The sequence below is a fragment of the Rhinoderma darwinii genome, chromosome 6 (genome assembly GCF_050947455.1).
Source record: "Rhinoderma darwinii isolate aRhiDar2 chromosome 6, aRhiDar2.hap1, whole genome shotgun sequence".
Taxonomy (NCBI): Eukaryota; Metazoa; Chordata; class Amphibia; order Anura; family Rhinodermatidae; genus Rhinoderma; species Rhinoderma darwinii.
This window is the reverse complement of record NC_134692.1, coordinates 115,761,662-115,782,849: the sequence shown is the minus strand read 5'-3', so window position 1 is coordinate 115,782,849 and position 21,188 is coordinate 115,761,662. Positions and strand designations below refer to the sequence as shown.

At 43.9% G+C, this 21,188-nt stretch overlaps 1 long non-coding RNA gene across 1 annotated transcript in view; it reads right to left on the bottom strand.

The window, feature by feature from the left end:
• Positions 1-6,657: 6,657 nt before the first annotated feature.
• Positions 6,658-21,188, bottom strand: part of LOC142655681 (uncharacterized) — a 48,363-nt gene continuing 33,832 nt past the window's right edge. The window contains exons 2-3 of the long non-coding RNA XR_012849531.1: positions 11,846-11,909; positions 6,658-6,879 (exon numbers count right to left, since the gene is read on the bottom strand). This is a non-coding gene — a long non-coding RNA (uncharacterized LOC142655681). The remainder of the gene's footprint in view (positions 6,880-11,845; positions 11,910-21,188) is intronic.

Sequence of the window (21,188 nt, the reverse complement as noted above, 5' to 3'; positions counted from 1 at the left end):
ACTCAATAATAGGCCCTAATGATCCAGCAGAAGACAACCCTATGTGGAACGAAACTTTGGTGCCAATTACTTGCCACTTGGGTCTATTTCTTATGGGATTATTCAGTAATAACCTGTTAGATTTGATTGACGATATACCCTGTGTGTACAATGATAACAAAGATTTACAATGCAATTGAAAGTGGATGTATACATGTTCTGTATAGATGGAGGGTGGGCCATTAGGATCATCTCCTCTGGTGGGCCCAAGGCACCCTAGTCTGACACTGACTGAATATAGAACCCAGATAATATAGCTATGAATCAGCACTGATATATGAGCCAGCACCTAAAGCTACCATATGATAGAGTAAGGATAGGCCTGCTATGACAGGTTCTCTTTAAGGCACTTGACATTATCCATAGTCTGATAATATCCATAATATGTATACTGTACATACCAGAAGTGTTATCTGTTCTGTTTCAGTGGTTGCAGGAAGATGAAATCAATATCTGCGTTTGATGCATTATTTATACCAGGGATTGAAAAACCCTGGCATTTCCATTCATAGAAACCAGAGGCATTTCTTCCTTTCATCTTTTCATTCACAGTCTTGTTGAGCAAGTAATCATAGTCTCGCAGCTCTCTTGACATATCCTATTATAGCCCAAATTTATAGTTCAGGCAAGGTTTGGTGAATCCATCTTCCCTGTGCAAACATTCACAATCTGCGAATCTGTTTTACTGTTGGCGGACCATGTTTCACTACTCCCAGAAGGGTTGTTCTAGGGGAAAGATTTGCAGATCTGTTAAAAGATGTGAAAAGCAACTCCACCCCAGTATGTAATTGATATTGTACGATTTGAGTTGATTCAGATTGTGCAGCATCAATGTTATTCCCTGCAGTTTATTAGAGTGACTTCCAATGAATGAAGTGCATTTGTATACTAATACTAGTAGACTCAGTAGTTCATTTGAAAAAAATATAGCATAAGGTTTGTATTAAAGAGGCTCTGTCACCACATTATAAGTGGCCTATCTTGTACATGATGTGATCGGCGCTGTAATGTAGATTACAGCAGTGTTTTTTATTTAGAAAAACGATCATTTTTGACGGAGTTACGACCTATATTAGCTTTATACTAATGAGTTTCTCAATGGACAACTGGGCGGCGTGTTTTACTATATGACCAAGTGGGCGTTGTACAGAGGAGTGTATGACACGGACCAATCAGTGACCAATCAGCGTCATACACTTCTCTCCATTCATTTACACTGCAGATAGCGATATAGCTATATCGCTATGTGCAGTCACATAAACATACTATAACGTTACTGCAGTGTCATGACAATGAATATACATTACCTCCAGCCAGGACGTGATGTGTATTCAGAATCCTGACCACTTCTGTAGCGTCTGTGTGATTTACAGCACAGCACAGTGAGATCTCGCTGTGAATGACAGTTTACAGCGTAATCTCGCGAGACTACACCTGCTATGCTGTAACTCACAGAGACGCTACAGAAGTGGTTAGGAGAATGAATACACATCACGTCCTGGCTGGAGGTAATGTGTATTCATTGTCATGACACATGAGTAGCGTTATAGTGTGTTTATGTGGCTGCACATAGCGATATAGCTATATCGCTATGTGCTGTATAAATGAATGGGGAGAAGTGTATGACGCTGATTGGTCACTGATTGGTCAGCGTCATACACTCCTCTGTACAACACCCACTTGGCCATATAGTAAAACACGCCCAGTTGTCCATTGAGAAACTCATTATCATAAAGCTAAAATAGGTCATAACTCCGTTAAAAATTGATCGTTTTTCTAAATAAAATACACTGCTGTAATCTACATTACAGCGCCGATCACATCATGTACAATATAGGCCACTTATAATGTGGTGACAGGGCCTCTTTAAGTAATAGATACCAGCGCTGTCATGTAGTGACTACTATTGATTGAGCCCGGCCCACCAATCTCCATCTATACAGCATATAAGCATATCCACTTCTATAAATTGTGATTTAATCCATACAAAATAGACCTTGGTGGCAAGTGAATGTTATTAAAGTCATCTTGAAATGAGGTTGTCTTCTATTGGACCTTTGGTACCCTTATGTATCAGGAGATATGCAAGCGGGTGTCAGACAAATATTACAACTGACACCCGTCTGTTACGGCGATAACTCAGATCCTGGCTATTTAACGACTTAGATGCCACAGTCAACAGTGACCACAGACTCTAGGCCGTTAGACACTCTCTGTCACCACATCGGCCCCGCAACGCGATCACAGGATGCCGATGGGTAGTCATGTCAGTCAGGGGACTAATGAAGGCCCCAGGTCTGCCATGTTAGTACTCCTATTAAACCCTGATAGAGGCAGGGCTTAATAGGAGAACACTAAAAGGACAATACACTGCAATACAGATGTACTATTCAAGCGATCAAACGATCGCATGTTAGGCCTAGTGGGACAAAAAACAACATTTAAAAGGAGTTTAATTAAATTTGAGAATATACAGTGTATATATATGTAAAAAAACATTAAACGTAAACAAATTGTTTTTATTTTGTTAAAGTAGTAAAACATAAGTCGTAAACTATATAAGCTTAGCACTGCCGTAATTGTAATGGCACGCAGAATAAAGTTAACGTGTCATTTTTCTATCATGGTAAATGCCTTAAAATCAAAACAAAAAAAACTGGCAGAATAGCTGGTTTTTTTTTTTTTATTTCATTCCGACCAACACAATTTTCAGTACATTATATGACACTTTAAATGGAGCCATTAAAAAGCATTACAACTCGTCCCGCAAAAAACGAACCCTCATACGGCTATGTCAATGAAAAAATAAAGAGTTATGGCTCTGGGAAGCCAGCCATGAAAAAACTATAATGAAAAAAACGAAAACTGTCTGTGACCAGAAGGGGCTAATGGAGGGTCGGACACTTTGGTGGGCTAGTTTGACCTGGCTGTCATCTGCATTTACGCTGTCTATTGAGATCTAACTTAAAATATTATAGAGATGTATCATGAGCTGATAATCAAGACGATCAAGAAAACCTAGTTGATTGTATTATGATGTATACAACATGAAGGAGGAGAACACATTAACATATTTTTGTCGTCATTCATCTCTCTCCCCCGCTACATGTTCTTTGTATTTTGTAGGGTTCAGGAACTCTGCCCATCGTCCTGAGCACTATGCAGGTCTCTTAGGGGTGAGAGGGGTATATAAGTGGCAGCAAAAGGCTGAATTCACACTGTGGGATTTTGTTGTGTTTTTAACGCGTTTTTTTTTTGTGTTTTTTTTGGTTGACAAACTCTCATGTCTCCATCTGGAGTTCATTAGCCAAAACAAAAAAAAAAGCATGTTAGGAACGCAACAAACAAGCACAGTGTGAACAAAGGCTAGTACTCCTACACTAATTTTGTTTTAATGCCACCCTTTTTTACATGGATTAGTTCAGTATTAATTCATTATCTGTGTAAATTCGTTGGGCAGAGTATACAATGCCTGTACAATACCTTTACACACAATACCTGTCAATCACACAATGTCCAGTTTTAGAAGCGCTGCATTGAGCACAGTAAAATGTATTCGCTGCCTCTGTGATCATGAATATGTAGGTAGCCTGATAGAATTCATAACCATGTAGTTTGAGTTGGCACTTTATTATTTTAATTCATTATATGAAGTGCTTTTATCACAAGTAAATGTTAATAAACGACTATAAAGTACAGGACAGGATGCTGGTCCTTGTTAACTTCAATGTGTTCCAAAGCTGAAACGCTCTTAGGCCTTATTTACACGAGATTGTAAAACGTTCGTGTGACGGCCGTTGAAACATTGGCCGTCCCACAGACCTTTGTAATTCAATGTGGCCATTCACGCAGCCGTTGTTTCAACGGACCGTGTGAAGGGTCCATGAGAAAATAGGACATGTCCTATTTTTTCATGCGTCACGCATCCCTCCATAGACTCACGGATGCAGCACGGGCGTGAAAAAATGCTGTTTTTCACATCCGAGGTGCGCAACGCTCGTGTAAATAAGGCCTTAGGGGAGTTCACACAGAGTTTTTTGCCGCGGAAACCACGTTGGAAACCGCGCCAAAAAACGGCCCAAAATGCCTCCCATTGATTTCAATGGGAGGCGGAGGTGTTTTTTTCCTGCGAGCGTAAAAACCGTCTCACGGGAAAGAGAAGGGACATTCTCTATCTTCGGGCGTTTACGCCTCCGACCTCCCATTGACATCAATCGGCATGCAAAAAACTCAGTGTGAACCCAGGCTAAGGGTATGTTCACAAGGCCTATTTTCGGCCATTTTTCGTGCCGTAAACACCCGAAAAGCGGCCGAAAAAAACGGAAGCAGAACGCCTCCAAACATCTGCCCATTGATTTCAATGGGAAAAACTGCATTTTGTTCCAATGGGCCGTTTTTTTATGCGGCACGCCGCAAAACTCGTCATAAGTGCCTTTCAATGGGAGGCAGAGGCGTCTTTTTCCCGTGAGCGGTAAAACCGTCTCGCGGGAGAAAGAAGGGACATGCCCTATCATCGGGCGTTTACGCCTCTGACCTCCCATTGACATAAATGGGAGGCAGAGAAAGCGTATTTCGCTGACTTTTATGCCCGCGCCGCTCAACGGCCGCGGGCGAAAAACGCAGCGAAAATCGGCGTGCAGGACAGGAAAATCTGCCTCAAACTTCCAAACTGAATTTTGAGGCAGAAATTCCGCCTGCAAAAAACTTAGTGTGAAATTAGCCATAGACTCTATAGAAAACAGTTCCAAAAACGGCCGTAAAAAATGCAGCGAAAAACACGAGTGGCTTAAAAAAGTCTGAAAATCAGGAGCAGTTTTCCCTTGAAAACAGCTCCGTACATCTGCCCATTGATTTCAATGGGTATTACGATGTTCTGTGTAGACGAGGTGTATTTTTACGCGTCGCTGTCAAAAGACGGTGCGTAAAAAGACGCCCGCGTCAAAGAAGTGCATGTCACTACTTGGGACGTAATTGGAGCCGTTTTTCATTAAATCCATTGAAAAACAGCTCCAATTACGTCCGGAATGGACGCCGCGAAAAACGCCTGCACTTGTAAAAATTTCTGAAATTCAGGAGCTGTTTTTGCCTGAAAACAGCTCCGTAATTACAGACGTATTTGGCGTTGCTGTGTGAACATACCCCAATTTGGAGCTTCTTTTGAGGCTTCTTTTGAGGCGTTTTTTAAGGTGTTTTTCATAGTGTTCAATGGAAAATCAGCTCCAAAAAAACGCCTCAAGAAGTGACATGCACTTCTTTTTACGGAGCGTCTTTTTACGCTCCGTTTTTTAAAACAGTAGAAAGACGCCCGTATGCACTAAATGCTGTTTTTCCCATTGATTTCAATGGGCAGATGTTTGTAGGCGTTCAGCTTCCGTTTTTTCAGGCATTTTTCGAGGCGTGATTGTGCAGTGAAAGAAGCTGGGCTGGAACAATGAGAAGTGTATGACGCTGATTGGTCACTGATTGGTCAGCGTCATACACTTCTCTTTACAACGCCCAGTTGGTAAAAAGTAAAAACACGCCCAGTTCTCTATTAAGAAGCTAATTTGCATCAATCTAAAATTGTTTATAATTTGTTCAAAAATGATCGTTTTTCAAAATAAAAACCACTGTTATCTACATTACAGCGCCGATCACATTATGTAGGAGATAGGGCACTTATAATCTGGTGAAAGAGTCTCTTTAAAGGGGCTCTGTCACCACATTATAAGTGGCCTATATTGTACATGATGTGATCGGCGCTGTAATGTAGATTACAGCAGTGTTTTTTATTTAGAAAAACGATCATTTTTTACGGAGTTATGACCTATATTAGCTTTATGATAATGAGTTTCTCAATGGACAACTGTGCGTGTTTTACTATATGACCAAGTGGGCATTGGGGAGGGAAGTGTATGACGCTGACCAATCAGCATCATACACTTCTCTCCATTCATTTACTCTGCAGATAGCGATATAGCTATATCGCTATGTGCAGTCACATAAACACACTATAACACTACTCAAGTGTCATGACAATGAATATACATTACCTCCAGCCAGGACGTGATGTGTATTCATTCTCCTGACCACTTCTGTAGCGTCTCTGTGATTTACAGCACAGCACAGCGAGATCTCGCTGTGAATGATAGTTTACAGCGTAATCTCGCGAGACTACGCCCTGCTGTGCTGTAAATCACAGAGACGCTACAGAAGTGGTCAGGATTCTGAATACACGTCACGTCCTGGCTGGAGGTAATGTATATTCATTGTCATGACACATGAGTAGCGTTATAGTGTGTTTATGTGACTGCACATAGCGATATAGCTATATCGCTATCTGCAGAGTAAATGAATGGAGAGAAGTGTATGACGCTGATTGGTCACTGATTGGTCAGCATCATACACTCCTCTGTACAACGCCCACTTGGTCATATAGTAAAACACGCCCAGTTGTCCATTGAGAAACTAATTAGCATAAAGCTAATATAGGTCATTACTCAGTCAAAAATGATCGTTTTTCTAAATAAAAAACACTCCTGTAATCTACATTACAGCGCCGATCATATCATGTACAATATAGGGCATTTATAATGTGGTGACAGAGCCTCTTTAAGTAGGACAGGGTGCACATTGATAGGCCATGGAAGGTTATAGTGGTGCGCGCGCTGGCCCTACAGGAGCAAGCAGCGGGTGGGGGCAGTACATGCCAACGTCCCCAGGGAGTAGGAGGGGAACGCCGGTACAGATGTAAAAGATGCAGGCAGCCGCCAAGGGAAGCTGGATAGTGGCAATCGGCAGCCGCCAGAGTTACACAATCCTTGCAGTCGGACCCCCACTGATGACACATTGATGCATAACCTAGGAATGATAAAAAGTCCATTTAATTTACAGGGCTACAAATTTGTGCCACTTAGGAAAGTTCTATGTCTATCATCCTCGAGCTATCTAGGTGACATCTGTGTAAGGGCTTGTCCACACGTAGCGGAGTTGCTGCGTATTTTCCGTCCCGAATTGTGGACAGAAAATATTAGTCAGAATACAGTAGAAGAAAAGTGGGTGATATTTAACAAATCTCATCCATACGCTGCATAAAATTTCCAAACAGAAATTGTCCTGCGGTGCATATGTTTCTGACAGCAGCATGTCAATTCCTGTGGACTGAATAGCTGCGTTTTTCAGAGGAGATGTCACCATCCCTCAGCATTTAGAAAGCACAGCAAAATCCGCACCATTTTCTGCAGTAAAAAAAAGTAAAAAATGGTGCGGTTTTTCTGCTTCTTTCTGCGGAATTGCTGCAAACATTTTCTGCAGCAATAACAAGTGTACAATCAAATGTAAAAAGAATGACACCAGTGAAATAGGACTGTTGGGCCTCATGCACATGACCGTAATTTTCATCCATAATTGTGGATGAAATTGCAGTCCAATTCATTTCTATTGGCCATGGACACCTTTCTGTATATTTACGGATGTGTGTCCGGGTGGTAGAAATGATCCGCAAAATATAGAACATGTCCTATTTGCACGAACTCGCCCATAGAAGTCTACGGGCGCTTCCGCAATTGCTGATGGCTACGAATGTGTATTCGTAGCCGTCTGATCCATATTTGCGTACAGTAAAATCCCTTACGGTCGTGTGCACGAGGTCTTAATTCATTACAACAAGTGTACCGAGGCATCAACGTTTTACTCAATTTTAGAAATAAGCTTTATTGAGAGCTGGGTCAATGTGCCACAAATGGAAACCTTTATTCTAGATGAGGTGAATTTCTTTAGGTATTTTATACGGAACGCGGAATCCCTAGTGCACAGAAAATAGATGTACTGAGAACCAAAATAAAGATCTTAGCATAAAGGCCAGCAGGTAAATTCCGAGAAGAAAGAACATTGAGTAAAAGGAAATAAATGAATCTCTGCAAAAATCAATGTTCAAAACACAGGAAAAGAGATAAAAATGATGACTGAACAGTCTGAGAAAATAAGATAGAAATCCAGAGCAACATAACATTTGGATTTGTGGGTATATTCCTTAAAGAGGCTCTGTCACCAGATTTTCAAACCCCTATCTCGTATTGCAGCAGATCGGCGCTGCAATGTAGATTACAGTAACGTTTTGTTTTTTTCAAAAACGAGCATTTTTGGCCAAGTTATGACCATTTTTATATTTATGCAAATGAGCCTTTCTTAAGTACAACTGGGCGTGTTTAAAGTTAAGTCCAAGTGGGCGTGTATTGTGTGTGTACATCTGGGCGTTTTTACTTGTTTTACTAGCTGGGCGTTGTGAATAGAAGTGTATGATGCTGACGAATCAGCATCATCCACTTCTCTTCGTTACCACCCAGCTTCTGGCAGTGCACAGACACACAGCGTGTTCTCGAGAGATCACGCTGTGACGTCACTTCCTGCCCCAGGTCCTGCATCGTGTCGGACGAGCGAGGACACATCGGCACCAGGCGACAGAGGCTACATCGACTTACCTGCAAACGCCGATGCTGCTGCAGAATCAACTGTAGCCTCTGTCGCCTGGTGCCGATGTGTCCTCGCTCGTCCGACACGATGCAGGACCTGGGGCAGGAAGTGACGTCACAGCGTGATCTCTCGAGAACACGCTGTGTGTCTGTGCACTGCCAGAAGCTGGGTGGTAACGAAGAGAAGTGGATGATGCTGATTCGTCAGCATCATACACTTCTATTCACAACGCCCAGCTAGTAAAACAAGTAAAAACGCCCAGATGTACACACACAATACACGCCCACTTGGACTTAACTTTAAACACGCCCAGTTGTACTTAAGAAAGGCTCATTTGCATAAATATAAAAATGGTCATAACTTGGCCAAAAATGCTCGTTTTTGAAAAAAACAAAACGTTACTGTAATCTACATTGCAGCGCCGATCTGCTGCAATACGAGATAGGGGTTTGAAAATCTGGTGACAGAGCCTCTTTAAAACAAATGTCCAGTTATAGAGGACCTGTCAGCACTCTAAACTTTCCAATTAAATAACAATTCTGGAGCAGCTTTTTTTGGAACTATGCACTGTGCCATTCCTCTGTTATTCTTCCTGGAAATGTATAAATAAATAGACAACTGGGCGCTAAAATTCCAATTGTCCCTACACAGTCGGTTATCACTGATTGGTCAGTGTCAGAGTGTGTTGGGACACACCCCATTGACAAGGGGAATTGTAAGGCTGGGTTCACACACCCTATTTACGGACGTAATTCGGGCGTTTTAGCCCCGAATTACGTCCTAAATACGGCTCCAAAGCGTCGGCAAACATCTGCCCATTCATTTGAATGGGCTTTACGATGTTCTGTGCCGACGGGCATTTTTTTTACGCGCCGCTGTGAAAAGATGGCGCGTAAAAAAGACGCCCGCGTCAAAGAAGTGCCTGTCACTTCTTGAGACGTAATTGGAGGCGTTTTCCATTGACTCCATGGAAAAACAGCTCCAATTACGTCCGTAATGGACGCAGCGAAAAGCGCCTGCACATGCCATTACGGCTGAAATTCCGGAGCTGTTTTCTCCTGAAAACAGCTCCGTAATTTCAGCCGTAACGGAGGCTGCTGTGTGAACATACCCTAACACAAAGTTGTCAATGTATTCATACATTTTCTGGAGGAATAACAGAGGAAGGGTGCAACACAGAGTTCTAATAAATGTGCTCCATAATTATTATTTTAATATATTATTTTACATGTTTACTTTACATGTTAGGAGAGTTGACAGATCCTCTTTTAAAGTGATATGACAATTATATGATAATAAGTTCCTGTCTATTGGTGATGCTTACCTGCTTTTTATACTTTTTAGCTTTGCTCTTGTAGAGAACAGCCATGGTTAGTAACTGTAGCTTAGCTGCATTATCTAATAAAAGTCTGAGTTTGTCTACAATCCACTTCCCGGCTCATCAGAATCTGAGGATGTTGCTCATGTCAGAAGTTTGGATTCGTGGAGGTCCGAGCACTGAGACCCCCACCAATCGCTAGAACGAAGCAGATGAAGCGCTCGTGTGAGCGCTCAGCCGCTTCGTGTTTGTTCGGCTATTTCCGGAAATAAATGTATCAGTGTACGGACTCAATAGAAAGCCTATGAGCCCGTACTCCGATATAATCGGCTTTCCGGAAAAAGCTGAACAGAAACTAAGCAGCTGAGCGCTCACACGAGCGCTTCAGCTGCTTTGTTCTAGCGATTGGTGGGGGTCTCAGTGCTCGGACCCCCACCAATCCAAACTTCTGACATGTCCCTATGACATGTCAGAAGTTTGTCGAACGTTTAGCTACACTTTAATTATATTAAAATTCAAAACAAATATAGTTATACTAAAGTCTCTGAATGTGTCTTAATAGAATGCTGTCTACATTACATACCGTTTTTAGGGTGTATCATCATTGTATGTTTGTTGTGCATTAGCCATGATGAGAGAGGGTGAGAGCCTCATTTACATAATTTACATACAATCAAAAACATATCAATGTGTTTTCTTAGTGTATACATATACACAACGAAAGTGGCATACATAGAAGAGAGGAGGTCTCATAGCAGAGATCAAAATGGGTCCCGCATTATAGTGGTCCTAGTATCTGTTTCCCAACCCCTACTTTCCTGTTTGCTAACAATGTAGTTCCTCTGGGGAGAGGAATCTGGAACGGGTTCATAGGTGCTTAGGACCATCCAGGGATGGAGCCTCAATTTCCAAGGACTGCGTAGCACCTGCATGGGAGGTGCACACTTGCACAAAGAGATAACCACATAGATTTGTGTCTATAGTGTAGTATACATACACATTGAGCTTGAACTCTGGCTGTAGGTATGGAGGCACTCCTGCTCCCACTATGGGGGGAATTTTGACAAATGCACAACAAATTTACCACAGTGCAGATACTTCCCTTAGTAATGGACTGTGTCTAGTTCCAGTTAAGAGCTGGCAGGTATTACCGGAAACAATATTGTTTCCAGTAAAACAACGGACACCTGACGGAAAGCCAATGGAACCCATTAAAGTCAATGGGTTCCGTCAGCCGCCGGCGGTGCCCGTGTTGCAACAGAGCAGAACAATGGACTGCCCTGACGCAGATGTGAACAGGGTCTTAGAAAAGATTTGAACAACACTGACTTGTAAATTGCTTAAGTAGTTAATCAGTTGGCAAAAAACTATATCGTTGTAATTTCCCTTGTTGTAATTGATCTTGAAAAACTATATTGGATTGATATGGCCTGTTCAAGTTCTAAGGGTATATTCACACGCAGCAGAAACGTCTCAAAATACAGAGCTGTTTTCAAGGGAAAACAAACAGCTCCTGATTTTCAGACGTTTTTTTAAGCCACTCGCAATTTTCGCTGCGTTTTTCACGGCCGTTTTTGGAGCTTTTTTCAATAGAGTCTATGGAAAACTGCTCCAAAAACGTCCCAAGAAGTGTCCTACACTTCTTTTTCACGGCCGTTTTTTTACGCGTAAAAAACCGCTGCGAAAAATGCTCCGTCGGAACAGAACGTCATTTTCCCATTGAAATCAATGGGCAGATGTTTGGAGGCGTGCTGCTTCCGATTTTTCGGCCGTTTTTCGAGCGTTTACGGCCCGAAAAATAGCCAAAAATAGGTAGTGTGAACATATTCTAAGAGTAAAAGGCCGAGAGCAAAGCAAGACATAAACCTTCAAATACATTTCTGAATCAACTTAGAATTCCAAGTGCCATTCTCTAAAATACTTCTTAATTTCTATATATTTCTAGTCAGTTCTGAACTCAGAGGGAAAAAAAACCTCATTATACACGCAAATCTAGCCGCAGGAAAGATATGCAAATTATTTTTCCGTTATCTTTACCTAATTCCTGCAGGTAGAGCAACAAAGGACTCCGGCTCCTATCTGTTATTGAGACGCATGTCTTCTGTATAAATGAAATCATTATGCATTCAGTAACTCTCAAAAAACCTGATCATTTACATTTTGTGTGATGATTTATGAATCTTTCTTAAAGGTGACAGGTATCACAAAGTGCCACAGCTGTGAACCTTTCCAGGATGCTTTTCAGACAATCACATTTTCTTCATTGCCGCCATATCAAACAAGCAAGTGGTAATTTTTATATATAATTATGTAGCTGTCAACAGTGTGGCAGGTGGTTCTAAAAAAATATTTCATTTTCTAAGAGTGAAATATCCTTTGTTTCTTTAGCTGACTTTTTTTTTTTTTAGCAAAAATTTTAAGGAATTTCACTGGCCCTGCAGCAGCAATATGATGAAAGTGGAAAATATATGGTAATATATAGTCTGATATTCTGAGTATATGTAAAATATATTTTATGGTTACTAGTTCATTAAAATATACATTTATAGTGACCAATTCATTAAAGCATTCCGACAGTACTCAAAAAGCCTTCTGTGATGAGTAACCATATATTATCTCCAAATATGAGTACTGTAAATTGGCTGCATGGACGGGAATGTATAGAGCAAACTAAGTTTTCATCTGACTTACACATCATTATTGTGACAGACATCGATGATCGGCGCTCGTTTGCTCCTGGCACACGGAGCTATGGATGGGGATGAGTGTTCGTTACTCCGATCGCTCGTCCCCATCCATTATTATCATGTCGACAGCACTTCTCCCTGTTTACACAGGAAGATGTGCTGCCGACAACTATAATCTTTTAGTTTTTTAAAACCATACGACCAGCAGATGATCACGCGGTTGCTCGTTCATCTGCTGATCGCTGCTCTGTTTACACAGGGCAATTATCGACAACGAGCGCTATATGAACGCTCATCTGCACGATAATCGGCCAGAGTAAAAGGGCCTTAACCCAGGTCTTATGCAACAGCACAGTCCTTTACTAGGCCGGTAATTGTATAATACTTCATAATTGGAACTGAGAGGCACAGATTTTTAAAGAGGTTATTCCACCACAACAACTTTTTACCTATCCACAGGATAGGTGATAAGTGTTTGATCACTGGGGTCCCATCGCTGAAATGCCCACCGACCAAGAGAACGGTGGTCCCGAGTCCCCTTAATGAATGTTGCGGCGGTTTCTCTCTACGGGACTGCCAAAGATAGAAGAGTACAGCACACGGCTATCTCCGGCAGTACCATACTAAATGAATGGAACAGCAGCACACATGCGCGACTGCCGCTCCATTCATTCAGGGGACGGGACCTCCATTTTCTTGATGGGTGGAAGTTTCAGCAGTGTGATCCATGCGATCAAACACTTATTACTTAGGTGCTAAGTTGTTTTGGTGGGATAACCCATTTAATGTCACACAATGTCACACAACTACTGCTATAGCAGCTGTAACGCGGCCCGCAGCATGAGGGGGCCCGTGCCACGCGCTGGCACGGGCCCCGCTTCCCATGGCCGGAGGCTTCGCTAGCAGCCGCTATGTCTGCTACAGCACGACGCCACTGAAGGGGTTGTTCATACATAAGACATGCATCCCCTATCCACAGGATAGGGGATACATGTAGGATCGCTGGGACGCACAGCGATAAGGAGAACCGGGGACCGAAAGTCCCCCGAAGTTCTCCATGACAAACCTCGGACTTCCGGGGTCTTTCTGCAGCTCCATAGAAAGGACTTGTACACCGGTCGTGCTTATGTGCATCCGTGACCAGCGCTCCTTTCATTTTTATTGAACTGCACAGACGCCAGAAGCCCGAGGTTAGTCATGGAGAACTTCGGGTGACTTTTGGTCCCCCGTTCTCCTTATCGCTGCCAGCAATTACACATGTATCCCCTATCCTCTGGATAGGGGGATAGGGGATGCATGTCTTTTGTAGGACAAACTATAGGCCGTTTTTTTTTGGGGGGGGGCATATGGCGTTATTTACAGGGGAGTCTGTATGGCGTTATCTACAGGGGGGTTCTGTATGGCGTTATCTACAGGGGGGTCTGTATGGTGTTATCTACAGGGGGTCTGTATGGCGTTATCTACAGGGGGGCTGTATGGCGTTATCTACAGGGGGCTGTATGGCGTTATCTACAGGGGGTCTGTATGGCGTTATCTACAGGGGGTCTGTATGGCATTATCTACAGGGGGTGTCTGTATGGCGTTATCTACAGGGGGGTCTGCATGGCGTTATCTACAGGGGGGATTTGGGGCTGTAAGATGTTATCTACAGGGGGACTGTATGGCGTTATCTACAGGGGGGCAGTATGGCGTTATCTACAGGGGGGCTGTATGGCGTTATCTACAGGGGGGCTGTATGGCGTTATCTACAGGGGGGATTTGGGGCAGTAAGACGTTATCTACAGGGGGCTGTGTATGGCGCTATCTACAGGGGGCTGTCTATGGTGCTATCTATAGGGGGGCGCTGTGTGGTGGAATCTATAGGGAGGCACTATCTACAAGTGGGGGTTGTGTGATACCCAGCGGAGGGGGCCCCAGTCCCCAGTTTTCTATGGGGCCCAGTCTTTCCTAGTTACGCCCCTGGCTGGTAATATCAGTTCACTTACTGGTTCTATCCGGAATGACAGAGCTTGGGCTCCTCCCTGATACAGGGGATTTTCTCTTCAGTCTTTAAACCTCTTTGCTTAACTCCCGCGGGAAGGCCCTAGCCAAACTTCACCCGTCGTCTCTCTTTCAGGCACAGATTCTGGGGAGGCCCCTGGCATCTCCCCCCCCCCCCCCCCGACTTCTAATGCTGCCTCTCTGCAGCAATCACTCACAGGGTGGCTCCTGCACTCACACGAATGATTCAGCTACTTGAAGGGAGGCTCATCACACTCCTCCTGGCAATACATCTCTCATAGACTTTGGGCCTACTTGTGCCCGCTGGAGCTCGCAGCACAACACTGCCTCTTGGGCTGTAGCCCGTGCAACTGAACGGCAAAATGCACAAACAGCAGTCTTTTATAAAGTAAGCAATGTTCCTAGTGTGAGGCACGCAGCGTTACTAAAGCTGTAAGCGCCCTCACACTGTTATAGCGCAGCAATACTAAAAGAAAATGGCGTCCAATTCTCCCTGCGCCAACACATTTAGATTGTGAGCCCCAATGGGGACAGTAAAAGAGGACCTCTGTACAGCGCTGCGTAATATGTTGGCGCTATATAAGTAACTGAAATAAATAAATAACACATGCCAGTGAACCGCTATCACCTCCCTGCAAAAAGGTACAATTACAAGATAAAACAATACAACATTTATGCTCATCATCATCATCAGCAGCAGCAGCAGCAGCAGCAGCAGCTCTTCTTCTACTGTGAAGAAAAACGGTTAAACATGCATAATTAAAGAGACAGTGCAACACAAATCAATACCCCTGGAGAGGACTGCAGCAAAAACATGGCAGTGGGAGGGGAACCCCTTTGCACACCTTACACAAATATGAACATTCCTTATGTGTAAGTAAGAAATACCCGTGAGCGTGCCTAAGAAGAGTTCCAGAAATAACTGTAAACGCTTAGTGGCCCATCGATCTTATACAAATCCCTGAGCAAACAGACAGTAATGTGTATAAATGCGTCCATTGGGAGAGGGCCATTTGGATCCCTTTTATTAATTTGTGCAGTTTGACCATAAAATACACTTGTAATCTTTTTGCAGGGCCCTTTTCACTTTAAGGACTTAATCAGAAATATTAATATAACATACAATAAACTTCCAATTTTTTGTCTCATTCTCACCTTGTGTTCTCAATATATCTTTGGATCTATATAAAAGTCCCCGTGAGAACACTTCCCACCGTTATATAATTCAGCTGATCTTATAACCATTAGTCGGTATCAGGCTGGGTGGATACATGGCAGATACATTGCATAAATGTACACAGCGTATCCATCCTGGAACCTGCATGGAATTCTGCCAGAAATACCGCACCAGATTGTTATGCAGATTTTCGAGCGGAATATAAAAAAATTATATTTCCCCCTGGGCAATAGCGTCAGCGGCATCTAAGCTGTTAGAATGACGTGTCATGGCAGCCTTGGGGCCTATTGAAGGCTCTTAGGTCTGCCATCTCTGTACACCTACTAAGATCAAGAATCGCTGGTTCAAGTCCCTTAGGGGGACTAGTAAAAATATTTAAATAATGTTTTATTCATATGTAAATAAACTAAAAATATTAAAAGTTTTAAAACAAAGCAATGTTAAAAAAAAACAACAAACTAACAAAACTGCTATCGCTGCGTCTGTAAAAGTCTGAACTATCACAATATAAAAAAATTTAACCCGCACGGTGAACGCCGTAAAAAAGAAAAAAACAAAACCGCTAGAATCGTTGTTTTTTTGTCACCTAATCTCCCACAAAAAATGGAATTAAAAGTGATCAAAATGTCTCACGTACCCCAATATTGTACCAATAGAAACTACAGCTCGCCCCGCAAAAAAATAAGCCCTCATACCACTCAACTGACAGAAAAATAAAAAGTTATGATTCTCAGAATATGGTGAATTTAAATAGATTTTTAACAATTATATTTTTCTTTGTAGAAGTAGAAAAACATAAAAAAGTATATAAATTTGGTATCGCCGTAATTGTATTGACCCGCAGAATAAAGATAACATGTAGTTTTTACCACATGGTGAACGCCGTAAAAACAAAACCCGTTAAAAAAATGGATGAATGGCTGTTTTTTTCCTAATTTACCCAAATTGTTTTCACTTTTCCCAGTACATTATATGTCACAATAAATTGTGCCAGAAAAAACTACATCTCATCCCACAAAAATCAAGCCCTCATACGCTTTATCGATGGAAAAATAAAAAAGTTATGGCTTTTGGAAAATGGTGAGGAAAAAACTAAAACGAAAATCCGAAAAATGGCTGTGGTGGGAAGGGGTTAATTGCAGTTTGAAGGCTGTACAGGAGATGGTTCCTTCATGAAAAGAAAAGGTAGGGGATGGGGCGGGGGTTAAAAGTGCACTGAAAACCATGAGCTGCTTCTGACTGAGGCTGGGTTCACACGACCATGTTACGTCCGTAATGTACGGAACGTATTTCGCCGGAAGACCCGGACCGAACACAGTGCAGGGAGCCGGGCTCCTAGCATCATAGTGATGTACGATGCTAGGAGTCCCTGCCTCTGCGTGGAACTACTGTCCCTTACTGTAATCATGATTACAGTACGGGACAGCTGTCCTGCAGCGAGGCAGGGACTCCTAGCATCGTACATCACTATGATGCTAGGAGCCCGGCTCCCTGTACTGTGTTCGGTCCGGGTCTTCCGGCCAAAATACGTTCCGTACATTACGGACGTAAGATGCTCGTGTGAACCCAGCCTTAGGGTATGTGCACACGCTATCTTCCTTTTACGTCTGAAAAGACAGACTGTTTTCAGGAGAAAACAGCTGCCTCGTTTCAGACGTAAATGCTGCTCCTCGTATTATGCGAGGCTTTTTGACGCTCGGAAATCTTGAGCTGTTCTTCATTGACTTCAATGAAGAACGGCTCAAATTACGTTGCAAAGAAGTGTCCTGCACTTCTTTGCCGAGGCAGTCATTTTACGCGTCGTCGTTTGACAGCTGTCAAACGACGACGCGTAAATGACAAGTCGTCGGCACAGTACGTCGGCAAACCCATTCAAATGAATGGGCAGATGTTTGCCCACGTATTGGAGCCGTATTTTCAGACGTAAAACGAGGCATAATACGCCTCGTTTACGTCTGAAAATAGGTCGTGTGAACCCAGCATAACGGTTCTCTGCCTGTTCTTGCACTGTTTGCAGGCAGCCTAGTCTCTGGAAGCCCCATCAGTCCTTTCCCAGCTACGCATAACACACATAGCACTCAGTCTCACAACTCACATACACAAACTCATATACACTCACTTCATTTAACACTTACCTTCGTCAGGAAATTTTCTCTTCTGTGTCCATAGTCTCGAAGTTGCTGTGAGTCAATGTATATTGTTCGTATAAAGGTACCTGGGGCAATTCGGACAGTAGTGATGATTTAGGCTCGGATGGAACTCTGGCAGCAGGCAGACAACAGGTGCGGAGAAACACAGCAGGTGTAGTAGGCGAAACAACATGACTCCAACTCAGTATAGCACAGGAACACGGTAGCATGGGAAACAGGATACAGGTAGCAGGAACAGGAATACTGGAAAACACTCAAGGAACCATTTGCAAGACTGACACGGGTAGATGCAAACACGCTTAGGCAATGAAGGGAGGGGCAGAGCCCCTCTTATAGTCCAGGGTGATCTGGGAGCAATCAGCTCAATCTCACACATGTGTGCGCTTTGGCTCCTTAAGGTTGGACTGACCTTGCGAGCGCACCCTAGTGGTCACTGCGGAACAGGATGGTCGCATGTGCAGACATCTCTGGAGAGAAGGGCGTTGACAATATGGGAGGAGTTCGTGGTCAGCGACCACGGATGGTACAGTATCCCCCCTCTTACACCCCCTCCTCTTGGGACCAGAACGAGAGAAAAAATTCTTAATGAGGGTAGGAGCATTGAGAGTCTCTTCTGGCTCCCAGGACCTCTCTTCTGGACCATACCCCCTCCAATCTACTAAATAAAAGTTTCTTCCTCCTACGTTTTTTGGTATCCAGGATCTCCTTAACCTCAAATATCTCGGCTGAACCGCTGGGGGCAACTGCAAGGCTAAGAGTCTTAGAGTAGCGGTTCAGGACCACAAGTTTCAGGAGAGAAACATGAAAGGAGTTGGGGATCCGGAGTGTCGCGGGCAGCCGAAACTTATAAGAGACCAGGTTGATCCATCGCAGGATCTCAAAGGGTCCGAGGAACCTGGGAGCGAATTTGAATGACTGCACCCTCAGTCGGATATTTCTTGAGGACAGCCAGACCTTGGTACCCGGAAGAAATAGAGGCGGCTCTCTTCTCCTCGTATCTGCCTTTCGCTTCATGCGGTCGACTGCCTGCAGAATAGAGGACCGCGTTTGCTGCCAGATCCATAAAATGTCCCGGAATGCAGAATCAGCTGCAGGCACAGGGAGAGGAATACGTGGATGTTGCCCGTAAACTATGAAGAACGGCGTGGAGGCGGAGGACTCACCTGTGTGGTTGTTATAGAAGAACTCGGCCCAAGGAAGAAGCTGCACCCAGTCATCATGCTGCCTGGAGATCAAGTGTCGTAAGTAGTTCACCATGATCTGATTGATCCTCTCAACTTGGCCATTGGACTGGGGGTGGTAGGCTGAGGAAAAGTCCAACTTTATATCGAGAAGTTTAGAGGGCCCTCCAGAACTTTGAGGTGAACTAAACCCCCCGATCAGACACAATATGCAGTGGTAGCCCGTGCAAGAGAAAGATGTGTTGGATGAAGAGGTTGGCCAGTCGAGAAGCAGAAGGTAGGCCGGTCAGCGGAACAAAATGAGCCATCTTTGAGAATCTGTCCACCACCACCCAGACCATACTGCATCCAGCAGAGGGGAGCAAATCCGTGACGAAGTCCACTGCAATATGCTGCCAGGGAGCATTGGGCACAGGCAGCGGCTGGAGCAGGCCAGCCGGGTTTGGAGTGTGCAAGTTTGTTTGCTGTGCACACAGTGCAGGAAGAGACAAAGTCCATAATGTCTGGGCAGCATGGGCCACCAGAACTGATGGGCAATCATGTCTCTGGTTTCACGGACACCCACATGACCTGCCAGTTTAGAGCTATGTCCCCAGCGGGGGATTCTTCTTCTGTCTGCCAGATGCACAAAAGTCTTCCCCGCAGGGATGTCTCTAACTTGCAGAGGGTTGACAGAGATGATGCAGGATGGGTCAATTATATTTTGTGGAGGCTCCATGGTGTCCTCTGTCTCGAACGACCTGGACAAGGCATCGGCCCTCCCATTCTTGTTGGCAGGGCGATATTGGAGCTCAAACTGGAACCGGGCAAAGAATAGCGACCACCTGGCTTGACGGGGGTTCAGCCGTAGGGCCGTCTGGAGATAGGCGAGGTTCTTGTGGCCAGTGAAACTCATGATGGGATGAGCTAGAGCCCCTTTTATAGTCCAGAGCTATTCTGCAAATGTGCGCATAATGGTCCTTTGTGGGCGCACGCACCCTGCCGGAGACAGTGTCCGAACAAGTAAGTGAGTGCCGGTGACTCCCAGGAGGGGGATTTCTTACTCGTGGGGTCACCCCTTTCAGCTGCAGGTTCACAAGGATGGAGTGTTGCTGACCGTTAGGGACCCGGCCGATGTTCCTGCTTTTTGCGCTGCTCTCCATTTGCCTAGTTTCTCTTCCTGATTGGCCTTATGTTCCACCTCCACGATCACGCAGGCGAGGTCGCTCTCCTGCATCTCCTATGGGACGTCATGATGGTCGTCGCGCTGATCCGGTGTGATACCTTCCCGATGTCTCCTCCAGAGTTTGCTGTTGGATTTTAATTCTTGTGTCCATCAATATAAGGATGTTGCCTGCTTTGTTTCACAATAGAGAAGGCCGCCTGTTTCTTTTCTTTTGTTCTAGGTGGATACTTCTGGATAACGGGCGGGCCACTTGCTGGTGGTCGCTTGTCGCTGATGGGATATAAGATTTACTTAAATGTGAATGTTTATATTTTTCTTATTTTCTTTTTTTTGTGATTTGCCTGTATGTACATTTATGCTGACAATGAATGTATTTAGGGTGGTTCTTTACTGGGGTTTCTTTATGTTCCTGATAATGCCGTATATAAACCATTGGTCAGTAATCTTGGGATGTAATTCCAAATGCCTTGGTTTCTTTTCCTTCTTATTTTATATCTTTATTTAGCCATGTTTATATTGCTGCTGGGTTGGGGGGCGCGGGGCGCTGGCTAGTACTTCTCCTGACACTTCTCCACTTAGGGACTCACTGGTTGTATCCGGTGTCTACTTGCTTGTTTCTCCTTGATTAGATCAAGGAGTGGGTGATTGTTTTGCCCGTTTGTCCGTCTTTGTTGTCGTGGTTCCCTTCCCTGTCTGTCTTGTCTTTTTCTTCGCTGCTTTAGTTCATATCATTGGCTTGCTTATTCTAAGTGCAGTGGAGACGGCACAGCTGAAAGTTTGTACCTATAATTCTAGAGGGCTTAATATCCCTGAAAAACGCTCTCAGATCCTGTATAACATGCACAAAGAGCGGGTGCATATATTGTTCTTACAAGAGACTCATTTTCAGGTGGGCCATACACCACAGTTTACTAATCGTTATTTTCCTATTTGGTTTCACAGTGCCAAGGGTGCTAGTATATGTCTTCATAAATCGCTCTCTCACAAGACCATAGATGTCCTTGTGGACCCAGGTGGTC